Below are 15,884 nucleotides of genomic sequence, written 5' to 3'. Positions count from 1 at the left end.
AAGACCAAAACAACAAAAATCCACAAAACAGTAATAAAAATATGGCTTTCCAATGGTAGAAATAGTTCAGTTCAAAGCAAGTTTAAGATGCAACAATTTTCACTCAAAGTACCTTGGATGCGTTGCGCAGACTAACAAAAAGGGTCACAGGGAATGTGATGCGTTGGTTCCTTACATTCAGCAAAGGTGAGGCATCGGTTCTTTGATGTGGGGAGGTGATGCGTTGGTTCCTTACTGCTGTGCAGGGGAGGTGAGGCATCAGTTCCTTACCGGAGGGGAGGTGATGCGTCAGTTTCTTACTGACTGGGGAGGTGATGTGTCGGTTTCTTACTGCGTCCCCCAATGATGTGACAGACTTGGTGCCTCGATGGAATGCGACTCTCCAGGACGATGCCTGGGTTCTTGAAGCCAGACAGCAGGGCTGACGTCAGAATTGGTACAGTGATCTCGGGCTTCGGAGACCGGTGCACTCGATGCGGTGTGCGGGGATTTCGCGAGACCCGGGCAGGTGCTACGTCGGTTTCTTCGGCGATGCGTTGGAAACAGGTACAGTTGTGTTGCGCTTCACGTTGTCGTGTTGCTTTTCCAGCTCCAAAACAGACTCCAGTGGCCCAGAACAGCTACAGGCACCTCTTGGCAGGTCAGAACTCCCAGCAAGGAAGTTCAGGGGAGCTGGGGGTGAAGCCTTTGTGCCCCTGAGACTTCAGAACAGGAGGCAAGCTCTTCTTCAACCCCGTGGAATTCTTCCTCAAGCAGGTGACACAGCAAACAGCAAAGTCCTTTTCTCTTTCCTTGGCAGAAAGTAGCCACTGCAAGCCCACCCAAGACAGCAAACAGCACAGGGGCAGTATTCCTCCTCAGTTTCTCCTTCTCTTCTCCTTGGCAAAGGTTCCTCTTGATTCCCAGAAGAGATCTAAAAGTCTGGGGTCTGGGCCCCTCTTTTTCTATAGAACATCTCTTTGTTCTCCATGGCAGAGAAGCTCTTTGCCCAGCCAAAACCAGTTCTGTCCTCTCTGGTGCAGCTTCCTGGTAGGAGGTGGAGATAGCATTGTCCTTGGCAGACCAGGCCCTTCCAGGTGTGAAATAAATATCCTGCCCCTACTATGAATGCAGCCCAGATCTATTCAACCCAGCCCTGACTCACCCTGTAAAGGCAGGACACACCAAAACAGCCGAAGTGGCTGTCTGAACAGAATGCATATCCACAGCTCCTGTCACTTCAAAGCCAGTCAGTACACACCCCTATTAGAGGCACACTGGTTGGTTAGACAAGAAAATACCTACTTTTTAAAAGTGGTATTTTTAAACCCAGAATGTAAAAATTATCCTCACTAAAAGATGCAACTTAACATTCTGAGTTCAGGAATATCAAACTTTATTTTCCTATCTTGTTCCCATGGGCAGTAATGCTCATAAGATGTTATGGGCAAACTCCCCATTCTATCCTATTGGAACAGATAGCCTTACAATAGTGAAAAATGAAATTGGCAGTATTTCATTATCAGAACATGCCACACACATCAGGCCATGTCCTACCTTTCACATATATTGCACCCTGCCCACAGGGGTACCTTGGGCTGACCTTAGGGGTGACCAACATGTAAGAAAAGGGAAGGTTAGGGGCAGGCAAGTGGGTGCACCTGCCAGGTTGACATGGCAGTACTAGACTGCAAACAGGCAACACAATGGCAGGCCTGAGACCTTGTTGCAAGGCTGCTTGTGTAGGTGGCACAATCAGTGCTGCTAGCCTACTAGCAGCATTTGGTTTACAGACCCTGAGCACACACAGTGCACTGTACTAGGGTCTTCACAGTAAACCAAATAAACCAGTCATGGACACATCAATCCATAACAACAATTGACAAAGGCGGCACTTCCACTTTGGCACGGAACATCAGTGGCAAAGTCCCCAAAGCATCTAGACCAGCAAAAACACAGGAGGCAAAGGCAAAAATCCTGGGGAAACCAATGTCAATGATGCCAGGTCTAACAGCGGTTGACTGATTTTTCCAGTACCTTAGCCGGAAAGGGGAGACGCAAGATGGGGCAGTAGTTCTTGAGGTCAGATGGGCCCGCTGTGGGCTTCATCACAAGTGGGTTGCCTTTGGCATGCTTCCAGGTTTCCTGGAAGGTGGCGAAGCTGAACGCTGCGTTCATGATGCTGGTGAGCGGGTGTGGTGGGGGCAGGAGTCAGTGGGAGCTCCAGCGTGGATGAAGGACATGATGGATGTTGTGGTTTTGCTTCAGAGAGTTGTCCAGTCAGACTCTCTATAGCGCCCTAGGGTGATTTACGTCTCATATATGAGAAGTTATTGCTTACTAGGAGGCGGAGGGGGTACCATGCCATGACCAAGCCTACCAAAGCAAATTTTCTCCAAGAGATTTCGAAGCAGCTTAATCATAGGACCATTCTTTTTCTCTTTTCAATGAGCCACGGTTTAAACATCTTATATCCCTGCCCTTCACCCATAGTGTTTCAAGAATAAAATCCAAAATCTGTACTTCTTTTTATATTGACTCGCCATGTCCAATTTACCTATACCTCTCATAGCTCTAATCCTGGTCAAATCTGTCGGAGGATCTGGCGAAACCCACATTCTGCAAATTTCCCTCCGGGCCAACAAAATAGCATAGAACACCAATTTAATTTTATCATCAAGGCCCTTACCTTGTAAGTCGAGTCTTCCTGTAATAATCATTTCGGGGCTTACCTTGATACTTTGCTCCAGCGCCACTGATAGGCAATTACTCACAGTGCCCCAAAAATCCTTGATCGCCGGGCATGTGGCAAACATATGAATGTCATCCTCATTTGGGCTATTGCATTTAGGGCACCGCACGTTTCCACCATCCTTAAATTTGGCCAACCTCTTTGGAGTCCAATATGCCCTGTGGAGAGTGAACAGATGGTTCCTTCTTAAATTCGCAGGCTTTACCACCTTATATAGAGTTAACATAGTTACTTGCCATTGTTCTTCTGTAGCAATCCTTGGGAAGCACTCTCCCCACAGGGTCTCCGGCAGTAGAAAAGGGCCATCCTCCATCTCTACAATAGCCCAATACCACATTGCCACTTCTTTTTTAATACGAACATCCGATGCCAGTTTTTCTTCAAAGTCATTATGCCGCCCAATGCGATGTTCTTTCCCGGCTACCCAGCTTTGAATCTGGACATATTTGAATTTAGAAAACTTACAACCCCAGTGCAACTCACAAACAGACCACGGCAATAAACTTCCGTCTACAAATAACTCAATTTCTGAGGACCTTCTGTTTTTAATGCCTTTGCCAATGCATCTTCCGTCCAGCTTGGGGCGCCCGAAGTTTCCCAGATTGGTGCTCCAGCACTAAAGTATGGAATTTTTGTGGCCCTCCTGACCCGATACCAGACCGTAGCCAAATCTCTTAGGACCTTCAGTCTTACTTTTTTGAAATATTTTGGGTCGGAAAATTTATACATAAAACCAGCCTGTATGATCCTCTCAACTCTCAACAGAGCAGAAAGTAATTCCCCTATAACCGAGTTCCCTGGAGTACCCAGAAGCATTCTACAATTCTTGAGCCGAAAGGCCCAAGAATATATCTGAAAATCCGGGGCTGCCAGACCTCCCTTCACACACTTTCTCCTAATTTTTTTCCATGATAATCGTGATCCCTTAGATGACCAGATGAATGACCCAATCTCACTCTGCAACTTTGCCAACCCCTCCTTCTCAAACATAAGAGGAATAGAATCAAATAAAAAAGTTATCTTCGGCAACACCATCATCTTAACCAAGTTAACACGGCCGTAAATAGTTAATGGAAGATGACTCCAGCCCCTCATAAGCATGGAAATATCCTTCCTGGCTTTAACAAAATTAGTTGTGGAGAGATGCTTTATGTCCTGAGTAATTTGGACCCCCAAATATCTGATCTGCTTTTTAGGAGTTACAGCCTCCGTTGCCAGGTTCCAGGACATGATTTCAGTTTTATCAGTATTTAGGCAATACCCTAGCAGTGGCACTAGCAGGCGGCTGACCCTGTGGCAGGGGGTCCGCGCCTGTAGCTAAAGGAAGCTGCACTACCTGACTTGGTTCCCAGGAAGAGACGCTGTTTTAACTAGCGCTCCTGCATAAAGCGCAGAGGCGCGCTTTTAATCTTCTCTGCTCATCTCTTCCCCCACGGAAACCCTGACGCTCACCTTCCACTCCTTCTGAGTGCACCGGCACGGCACAGCGCTGAACACAGCGGCGGCTCGCAGCAGCTGGGGCCGACATCTTGGATTGGGCTGCTCGGGTGAGGCGAGGCCACGGTCATCTTGGCCACACCCCCACGAGTACCGCCCCTACTTAAACGGGCCATCATGTGTCAGCGCAGCGGACGAGCGCAGCGGGCGCGACGGAGGCGCGACGGAGTTGCGCCTGAGTTAAGCCCGTCTGCGCCCGTCCGTGGCCGACCGGGACCCGAGCCCACTCCTCCTGGCCATTTTTATAAATACTCATCTCAGGAACTCCTGCTTTTACGCCCTCACAATCCTGATGGTCCCTGTAAGCACTCCCTAGCCCCACGCACATTGACTTGCATTCAAAGCCTAGGGCTTTCCTCTTCCATCAATGCTGTGCCTCATGCTCAGCCTTTAAAACAACCTTTTCCTGAGCCTCAAACTGCACCCTCTGTAAAACACAGCTTGCGCTGCTACTACCTCAATACTCGGTCCCTGGTCAAAAACCAGATAGACATTTTTCTTTTCCTGAAGGAGGTAAAACCTGACATCTTCTTATTAGCTGAAACTTGGCTAACCCCTCACTCCCTCCCCGACGTACTCGTGGCTCTTCCTGCAGAATACTATATTCTGACGGCCAACCGTACACCTGGGAAGGCCGGAGGTGGAGTAGCAGCTATAATCTTGAAATCCCTTCAGGTCAGGCAACTGCCTTCTTTGATCCTTCCGGACACTGAGAACTTGGTGATTAATCTCGACACTGAAAGTGGGTCCCTCATTTTGGTCCTGATTTACCGACCCCCCCAATACATGGCCAAATATCCATCCATTCTGGCAGAGCAGCTGGCTTCATATGTAGTCAGCTACTCTAAAATCATCCTTATTGGGGACCTAAATTACTGGTTTGATAGCATAGGCACAGATACTCAAGCTGCTGAATTGATAGATTTGCTAACAGACCTGAATCTAAATCAGCACATCCATGTACCCACTCACCAGAAAGGTCACAGCTTGGACCAGATATGGACGCATAATTTATCTTTATCCAATCCAGTCATCAGCCCATGTATCTGGTCGGATCATTTCATCATCTATTTCACACTAGAAGTAGGCGGAAATGTCAAACCCAAGCCATGCAAGAGCAAAGAATTCCGCAAATGGAAATCTATGGACCTTCCGGGATTTATTGACATTTTAAACAAAACCGTACCACCACCGTACGATGATCTGGACACTAGTGAGAGAGCGCTGTCTAACTGGTTACTTAACGCAGCTGACCTCTCAGCCCCCTTAGTACGGGTCCCTAATGTTAGAGGAAATGAAGCACACAAATGGTTCTCCCAAGAACTGAAAGATCTTAAACTGGGAGTTCGACAGAAGGAACGGAAATGGAGACAAAGCTACTCCCCTCAAGCCAGGACAGTGTTCTGTACCGCAAGAAAGGAGTTCCAAAAAATCTTGCTCCAACATAAATCTGACTATTTTTCTCAAAAAATTTTAAATTCCTCAAATAAAACTAAAGATATTTTTAACATAGTCAACGAGCTCTGTGACGATGATAGGACAGCCCCATCAATAGCCCCTACCCAGAAGTTGTGTGACTCTCTGAATGATTTTTTCAGAGAGAAAATTGTAAATATAAAACGCAACATTGCTAGCTCTCCTAAATCGTCTCCTTTAGATGATATTTTTAATAACCCCACTACATTAGACACCCTTCCTGCTATAGATGCTAAAACGTTTTCAACTCTCCTGGCACGGGTTAAGTCTGGATCACCCGATGACATCTGCCCACCCCACATTTTTACAGAGATTGGGCACTTTATCCCTCACGGGATCCTCTCTCTGCTTAACGACTCACTTAACCAGGGAAAGGTACCGGCAGGATTTAAGCATGCTCTATTGATTCCCCTGATCAAAAAACCCAGTCTTGATCCTCACGATCCATCTAATTACCGCCCGATATCCCTGCTGCCATTCCTATCAAAAATCCTGGAGGCACACGTTGCTAGCTGTCTTTCTAGCTTCGTTGAAACCACTGGATATCTGGAGCATAACCAAGCTGGGTTTCGACCAGGGCATTCAACCGAGATGGTGACACTGGCGGTCCAGAATGTACTAAGAAGCAATGCAGATAGGGACATTCACCAAGCATTGGTACTTCTCGACCTATCGGCCGCATTCGACACGGTCGACCACACCATCTTGGTCGACCGTGTCGAACAGGCTGGCCTGAGAGGCTCGGCACTTAGATGGCTGAAGTCATTTATCTCGGAGCGTACCCAGGCAGTGAGATTGGGAACTTTTACAGCGCCCAAAATCAAAAATGAATGTGGAGTCCCCCAAGGCTCGTCCCTGTCCCCACTTTTGTTTAATTTGTACTTACGACCCTTGTTATTTTCATTAAAAAAGTTTAGCGCCTCAATTTTTAACTATGCAGATGATCTGCAACTGATCTTCTGTCTGGACTCCCCTGGCGCTGCCACCGAATTTCGGGAGGTCATGGTTCACATTCAGAGATGGATGGGCCTAAATCATCTGAAACTCAACCCAGGCAAAACTGAACTGATTTTGCCTGGGAAGAGTGAACTGCATTGGGGACCACACTTCTGGCCTCCAGAAATGGGAGATCCTCCAGCTAAATCCCAAACAGTTAAGAGCTTAGGTATCACTTTTAATGAAGATCTTTCGCTCAAAAGCCAGGTAGGGACTGTGGTATCTGCAAGTCTCTTCCAACTTCGCAAGATTAAGAAGATCGCCCACCTTTTAACCCACCCTGCTCTGATTCAGGTCATCATTGCTCTTGTGCTGTCCCGTTTGGATTATTCCAATAGTTTATATCTGGGCCTACCGGCGGGGCAGCTCAAGAGACTCCAACTGGTTCAGAACCAAGCGGCCAGGTTGATCTGTAAAATTCCTAAGTGGCAGTCTATTAGACCTGGACTGGCCAGTCTCCACTGGCTGCCTGTAGCGCAGAGAGCAGCATTTAAAGCGGGATGCATTATCTTCAGGGCTCTACAAGGTAAGGGCCCTGGATTCATTAGCTGCCTGCTGGTCAGTTACACTCCCTCCCGTGCTCTCCGTTCTGGCCAAAAGAATTTGTTAGTCGTGCCCCGGATCAGGAAACAACGCCAGGGAGGAGGATCTTTCCACTTCCTAGCTTCCTCCCTGTGGAACTCCTTGCCACTGCCACTAAGACTCCACGAAGATCTGTTAGCCTTTAGACAGGCTTTTAAGACTTGGCTCTTTAAGCAAGCTTATCCTTAGTTAAATTTTCTTTCTTTCTGTCACATGTTATGTTTTGCTAGTCTTCCACAGCGCCATGAAGCCTACGGGCGTACGTGCGCTTAATAAATTTAATTTAACATAACATAACATAACATAACCCTGAGACTTCGCCAAAGTTCTTTGTAATGGTATCTATAGTGGCCAATGTTTGTTTCAAGTCAGACGTTAAGATAACTATATCGTCCGCGTAAAGGCCAATCTTTCTAGTCCATCCCTGAAACTTAAAAGGAGGGATACTATCCACCTCCCTGATCTTACAAGCCAGCGGTTCAATATAAAGATCAAACAAAAGAGGGGATAGGGGACATCCCTGCCTAGTACCCCTCATTACCTTTATGGGCTTTGTTAGTACTCCATTGACTAATGCTCTAGAGGTAGGTGACTGATAGAGACGTACTAAAGCTTGACCAAAGTTTTCCCCCAACCGTAGGTGAATTATTAAGGCCTTCAGAAAGACCCGATTTACACGGTCGAACGCCTTGGCGGCGTCAAGAGCAACAACCGCCAAGGGAAGCTTCTGTTCGACAGCAACATCAATGCTTCCTATCAGAGAAGGCCTTGATAAACCCCTTTTGATCTTCATGAATAATATATGGAATCACCTTACCCAGCCTATCTGCCATGATCTTTGCGAACAGTTTATAGTCACTATTTAAAAGTGAGATAGGCCTGTACGACTCCATATATTTTGGTGATTTCCCAAGTTTTAAAATAACAATTATGTTTGCCTGATTCCAAGATGCAGGAAGCTCTGTGCTACCAAGAAAAACCTCGTTGAACACCTTAGTTAATAGCGATATCAAACTCCCGGATAAAATCTTATCCACTTCTGCCGGAAGGCCGTCTGGGCCAGGTGCCTTGCCTTTCTTAGCTTGTCTAATGGCCTCCTCTACTTCTCCCTGACTTATCTCCTCGTTCAAAAAATTCTGGAAATCTTCAGTTAAAGGCTTTAGAACTTTTACCCAATCCTCTATCCGCTGCCTGTCCGGAATCAAATCTTCCCTATAGACCTCCTCAAAATATTTATAAAAAGCCTCCACGATATCCTTTGTTTCTGTAGCCATACCCCCTGCTTCACCTACTTTCACTTCTTTAATCATATTCCTTATCAGGTCTTTCCTAGCTTTCCAGGCTAATAATTTACTTGTGCCCTCTCCATATTCGAAATGGGCCAGTCTACTGGCCTCCCATTTTTCTTTTACCCTATTATTCACCACAATGGCTAGTTCCTCTTTCAGTTCTACCAGTGTTTGAACAATCTCTTCCTTCGGGGCTCTCCCCCTGTTTACAATAACTGCTTCACACTGCCGGATTTCAAGTTACAAACGTTCTACTTCACAGAAATAAGCTCTTCTTCTACTTGCCCCCATAGCACCCAACCTACCCCGAAGAAAAGCCTTAGCCGTCTCCCATACACTGTCTATCCTAGCCGAGCCCACATTATGTTCAATAAATGCTTCAACTTCCTGCTGGAGGCACTGCATTGCCTCCTGGTCATACAAAACTGTACGTTCCAACCTCCAGACTGAATCCAAATTGCGAGTCCCTATCGCAAGTTATAAATTAACCGCTGAATGATCAGATAGGTGTACTCCTACATGCATGATTTGTTTTACCTTATCCACTAATCTTACGTCTGTTAGAAAATAGTCAATTCTAGATCTGTGGCTATACTTTTTGTTATAAAAGGTGTAGCCTACATTCTCCCCTGCCCTCTGTCTCCACACATCACACAGTCCAAACTGATCAATCAAGCCCCTTAATCTAGATGCCATTTTACTATTTGCCTGGGCTCTACTATTCGCCGATCTATCTAGCTTGGCGTCCAACACTGTATTAAAATCCCCAGCAAAGATTATAAAGCCTGTAAGGCCCATCATCTCTTTAGCTAATTCGTCCAACGGACCAACATCGTCTTGATTTGGCCCGTAATATCCTATAATATTATACATAAGGCCACCTATCTTCAAGTTTACTATCAGCCACCTGCCTTTAGTATCTGCCATCTTACCCTCAACCTGGCAATCTAATCCATTTCTCACCAGCAAAGCAATACCTTTAGTTACCGCCGTCTGTGGCGTGTAAAAAGCATATTTTAACCACCGAAGTGAACCCATACATTTCTTGCTCTCTTCCTCTGTTAAATGGGACTCTTGAAGAATCATAATATGTGCTGGGACATCTTTCAAATATTTCATAATCCTATCCCTCCTGGCTTTAACCCTTAGGCCATTTACATTCCATGACATCCAAATCACCGCCGCTATCCTACCCTCCACCATCACACACCCACTTCCATCTCTTTAACACCCAGGTGAAAAGTAGCTCATGAGAACTTTTTTTAAGTTTTTTCCCCCACCTCCCTCCCCCACCAACCCCCCCAAACCCCCTCCCTTTCCTACCGCTCTGCCCCACAGCCCCCCGCCCCCCTCCCGGGAAAACCCAACCAATATCCTTAGGCCCAACCTAGGCCTTTCGAGTGCCGGTTTCAGTGGACGTGTTAATCCCACCACTATACTTTTTTACCCTCCATGACCCGTGGTGACACCAAAGTTATGAACCTTCGCCCTGACAATACTCCAAAAAACTATCAACATCTTCCACCACTCTAAAGGTATGCATTTTGTTATTCCACATTACTTTTAAAAAAGCTGGGAATTTCAGCTGTACCGTAGCTCCCAACCTCCTCAGAGGCTCAATTCTTTTACCCAACTCCCACTGTCTGTTTGCAGTTACCACAGAGAGATCTGACCTAACCTCTATTTTTGCTTCCCCAACAGTTAATGAGCCCTTCTTCAGTGCAACCGCTAGGATCTTCTCTTTTAAACCATACGTTAGGAAGTTTATCAAGATCCTTCTAGGTTTTGAGCGATTTGGATTCAGTCTGAAAGGGTCTCGGTGTATCCTCTGGATATCTAAAGAAATCTCCTCTTCTGTTTCTTCTAGCTGTAACTCAGTTTTCAATAGATGGAAAATTAAACCTTTTATATCATCCCCTTCTTTTCCCTCTGGAAGCTTCAAAATGTTTAAGTTATTCCTTCGCTGCATGTTTTCCAACTTTTCCAAGCGTTCCTCATAGGCCCTCTCTCTGAATCTGACCTCCTCTAGCTCCTTGCTATTCTCATCAACCTTGCCTTGAATCACCTTGACCTCCAGCTCATGTGTTTCTGTGCGCAGGTTTAGCTCATCAAATTTGGCTTCCAATAACCCCACTGCCTCCCTAATCCCATCTTGCTTTGCTTTAGACTCCTCAAACCCCCTATGCATGTCCAAATCCAATTTCTTTAACAGGGCGATAACCACACTATCCGGATGAACCTCTCCCTACAAACTTTCGCTCCCTCCGTCCTTGCTCTCTAGGACTCCCTCGGACCTTAGTGGCTCTGCCATGGCGGAGGGACCCCCCCGCCTAGACTACCCAGTGGGCTACCCAGTACTCCATCTGCCTCCAGCCCCTCTTGATTTTCTTCTTCCATCTCTAAAACCTTATACCTATTTGAACTCAAATGATCAGCCCAGTCTACCCAGCTACTATTGAGCCCAGTTGTCAGGTCAGCTGACTTTAGCCCTCTTTCCCCTGCTTCGCCCAGCAATGTATCTGTTGGATCACGATCTCTTGAGAGTACGAGTGTCCTAGGGACTGGTTTAAAGTATGCGTTTAAAGAAGGGTTGACAGTGAATTTCTTGCCTAATATTCCTGTCCTGTTAGTTTGCCTCGTCTGTCTTTTTAAATTACTCTTAAGAGAAATTCCTGTGTGGGTTTTACTCCTCTGTTGTATGTTTACAATTTCCTCCCCCGCTGCCTTCCCTGTACTTCTCAATGCATATCCTGTATTTATTTTTTGGTATGTATTGGCTTTTATTTTGGGGCGGGTGTCCACCTCTCTGCCCTTTACCTCCAAACAACATGCAGAGATGTATCCAGAAATCTGTGGAGCCACTTCAGTTTTAGGGAGAGAGATTCCTCCTATCTCAGGTTTACTGCCTTTCTCGCTGGCAGTTCCCCTCCCCACCGCCCCTCCCGCACAGTACTGAATCCTAGCAACCGCCCGCCTCCCTCTACCTCGCTCTACAGCAGCCCGGCTCCAACGCTCCGTTCCTGCCGCTACGATGAGCTCCTCCGGCGGCTCCTCTGGAGGCCCCTCCTCCGCCGCCGCCTTCTGCAGTGGAATCTTCTCCACGTCCTCCGCCGCCATACACCGCCGCAATGATCGCGAAAGCGGCCGAAAGACGAAGAACGCACACCAGGTTAACAATGCGTACGGTCAGGTATTCCAAATTTCCTTTTTCACGCCGCACACGGGTCTATTCAGCCTTGCAACACGCCACCTTTCCCGGCACTCACGACCAGACTCCCTAGCTGGCCGCCATGTTTGAAGTTTTGTTGGCAATCTTGATGTGGAAGAAGTTGGCGAGTGAGTTGCAGAGGGACTGGGAGGGCTGGATGGTGTTTTCGACGGTGCCTGGGGAGCAGAATTCTCTGACAATGTCCAATAGCTCCTTGGTGCTGCTGGGGGACTGGAGGTGGGTGGTGAATGCTGCTTTCTTTGCTTCTCTGAAGGTGTGGTGGTAGGATGTGAGGGCCATTTTGAAGGCCAGAGGCTTTAATGTGTGTCTTTCTGCTTTGGGTTTGGGTGTAAACCAGTTGTAGTGCTTGTTGTTTCTTTTGTTGCTGAGGGTTTTGCTTGGTGCGATGAGGTTGGCGCTGGTGGTGATCCATTGGGATAGATGGGCGGCTGCTGGATGATTTCAGCCCCTACCACGTTAGTGTAATGGATGCCCCTTTGTAACAGCTGTGAATATCACTAAGAGCTAGGGACTCCAGATGCCTATTTCACTCAGAAACAGATCTCTGAGAATCTAGTCAAGCCCAGGCACTTTGTTGGAAACAATGACCTTGACGGGCGAGCTTACTTCGAGTACAGAAATCTCCAAGACCTCAGACTGATGTACTGGTACTATGGGCTCCAATTGAGATTCCTCAGGGATTGCAGTTTCTTCTCCTCTGCTCTGCGTGGCCTCCATAATTCCCTCCGACTCATTTGTTCAGGTAAGGGGGCTACCGATTCTCCAGTATGCATGAATAAACTGGAGAAATAGGTGACCCACTCACTAGCTGAAACATTGTATTCAATGGGACAAAATCCATCTCTACTGCCAGAGGACACTAAGTTCCAAAAAGTGCAATGGTCTTTTGATTCAGCATCAACTAGGAGGCCATCCCAGATTCCCCGTTCCCAGTCTTTTTTAGCACCTGACAACGCTTTTTTGTAGGACCACCTGGCAACCTGTATGTGGGATCTATGTATATGTCGTGGGGAGCTTCCTTCCCACTGACTGCCTAGTCTGAATGAACAAATGGTTCCTCAGATTTAGGAAAATCCTATTATGCACATCAGATACTGCCCCCAATGACTGACAAGGGTCCCCTGTTGTGTCCAATGATAATAACCCTGAATTCCATCAGCAGCCAGTCGATAAATTTCACCTAAGGACTCGTGGAGTGTTTCATACTGCTCCATTTGATCCTACGTCTATTGCTAGTAATTCTCAATCTTCTGTCAAATGGCTCGCCCTGATTAGTGATTTAAGACTTCGGAGATATGCTCAACTTAAGCATTGAGGTCACTATCTTGGCGAGGTATTATTTCCATATCAATCAGATTTGGCCATAGCCTAATGTCCAGCAAAATATAATCAATTAGGCTGGTGTGATTTATGCATTTAAAAGTGTATTTTCCAATCTTATCAGACTTGGTTTTCATTACAGGCACGAACCCCTGGTATAAAGTAAAAGCATTGATTTGGATTGCCAAATTTGACCAGTTCTTAACAGGAGGGATACCGGACTCAGGAACTACCCACACAGAATCCTTCTCTGTCATAATGGTCTGGGTGTCAACGCTCAGTGGTTCCTGGTAGGTCTGCAATACAGGCTGCCATCACATTCAGCAGGGCACCCTCTATGATGGACTCTTTGGTAAGAAATGACTTAGAGAGCTCAACCAAAGGCACATGGCTTAGTGAACGTAGGGGATTCTACAGATGTAAATCTTGCAAGGCATGCCAACATGGCATGAACACCACCGCATTCAAAACACCTTTTAATCCTGTAGAAATCCCGATCACTAAGCATCTGTCTTGCAAAACGGATCATGCCATTTATGTGATGGAGTGCCCTTGTGGACTTAGATATGTGGGTAGTACTATACTACAGGGACACAAGAGGGTGCTCCAGCACATAAGAGCAATTAAGAATCTTGACCAGGCGAATCCTGTTGCACGCCATTTTGAAGATAGGCACAAGTCAGACTCTACCCTACTGAAGTACTTTATAATTGACAGCATTCCGATCAAAAAGAGAGGAGGAGATCGTGTTAGAGCTCTTAGACAGTTGGAGACTAGATACATTTTAAATCTTGATACTAAGCATCCAAATGGTCTAAACCAAACAGAAGATCTATATACCTGTCTTTAGAATGCAGCTAGATAGTTTACCCATTAAATCATGAAGAGTTTATACAGGAATATACTGTCATCAACATAAAGGAAAGACAACAGTACACTGAGGAACACTATGTTCTAATACTCCCCTTTCCCATGCCTTATCCTTTAATATTTTTCTATTTTTATGCACATATGGTTTTAGGTAGTTTTAGCACTTAGCACTTTACTTATTATTGCACTTTGCACTATTAACATGCAGCCAGTCAATTTTGTTGACAAAATAGCCTAATACATTTTTTAAATCTATGGAAGCCCCAGCACTTTGTTCCCTTATGGTGACAGAAAATTGCCAAAGGTATTTGAACCTGGACGTTGTCTTCTTTTTAAAAAAAATCAGTGATATTTATTGTTTTAATCTTATTTATTATGATGAGATTTTTAAACATAACTGTTTTTATATGGAGAAGGATTCTCTATTATTTGCTTGCTTACAACTTAATGTGTTCCGCAAGAATCTATTTGCTTAATGTTCGGCAACATCATTATGAATGTACAATAATTACTTTCTTTGTACCCTATTATAGGTACCATACATTCGTCAATTTATATGGCAAAAAAGTTTTAAGTATTTTGTCTATGTCCATGTTCAACAATACTGCTTGCATGTCACTTTAAGAAAATTTTAAAAAAATGACATTTAAAGGTACCTCCCGTTGTGCATGCGCGTCATGTGATCAAGATCCCTTGAGCATCAAAACGTGTCAAGCTGTTGGAGTTATTGGAGCTGAATAAAATATTGCACATCAGGAGGCCCACTGAAAACTTGTTACTCTTAATGGACACACTTTATTTGCCTAACTCTCCACATTGCCATCAGATATCGGGATAGTGCAAAAAAATCAACCATTTACTAGAGTCTGATCTCAGAATCCTAAGTGGCTCTTTGAGCTCCCTAACAACCAGTTCCTGGCACAACTGGATTATCCAACATCTACTGCTCACGTAAGCCAGGCAGAAGAACAAGGCATGCTTTACAGCTTCCTTGTGATCAACACAGGAGGGACACTGCATGGCCCCTGCCCTCAAGGCACTAGCCCACTTTGCAGTAAATGAGTGGATGGGCAAGGGAGAAATTCATCGGTTAGCAGGCACTGTTTCATCTGAGTATGCAAAAGACACACTTTGTGCTTCCAATAGGCTGATTTAATTTGCATCTTAGGGGAGTTCCAGAGGCCTGCTAACCCAGTGTCTAACAGGGTGGCCTTCACTTATTTTATCCAGGGTATAATATAAGGACCAGTGTGACTAAGTATTTCCTCCATCCCAGGTCCTGGCGATATGATTGAAGCAAAAGAGTGCTAATGAATGCACCTGCCAACTGGTGCATGATTTGTTTTTCTACTGTATATAAAGGGGTCACATCCAAATGTCCCCACAACTGTGCACCATATGAGGCTGTCTCAAGGGCCTGATAGTTGTAAATCTGTATTGCCGCTGGATAGGTCACAATTAGGAACTGAGCAACATTTTAGTTATTTCCCCCGTAACTTGTTCAAGCCTTAATCTACGTTGCGTCATGTGTGCATACCACCTGTATGTTCCGTAAGTATGATACCTTGGTACGTAAAAGTGTGCAAATGCTCGACTTTGGGTCCCTGCTAGCTCTGAATTAGCCATGGACGAGTGTCCTGGGTTCAGAACCATGCACTTAGTTTTGTCCACATTGATCTCGAGACCCCTTAGTTTGTAAAAGCACTCAAAGCGGTCCAGGAGTTTTTGAGACCCGTTGGTGAGTTAGAGAGGAGTAATGTATTATCAGCGAACATGAGGGCAGGAACACTCATGTTAGCCAACCTGGGTACTTCATTATCACACTGTTCTAGAAAGTTCATGAGGCCATTGATATTGAGTGTGAATAACGTGGGTGCAAGTACTCACCCCTGCC

This window comes from Triturus cristatus, chromosome 3_2 (genome assembly GCF_964204655.1).
Source record: "Triturus cristatus chromosome 3_2, aTriCri1.1, whole genome shotgun sequence".
NCBI classification, from domain to species: domain Eukaryota; kingdom Metazoa; phylum Chordata; class Amphibia; order Caudata; family Salamandridae; genus Triturus; species Triturus cristatus.
The sequence above is the reverse complement of the archived record's forward strand: the minus strand, read 5'-3'. Positions refer to the sequence as shown.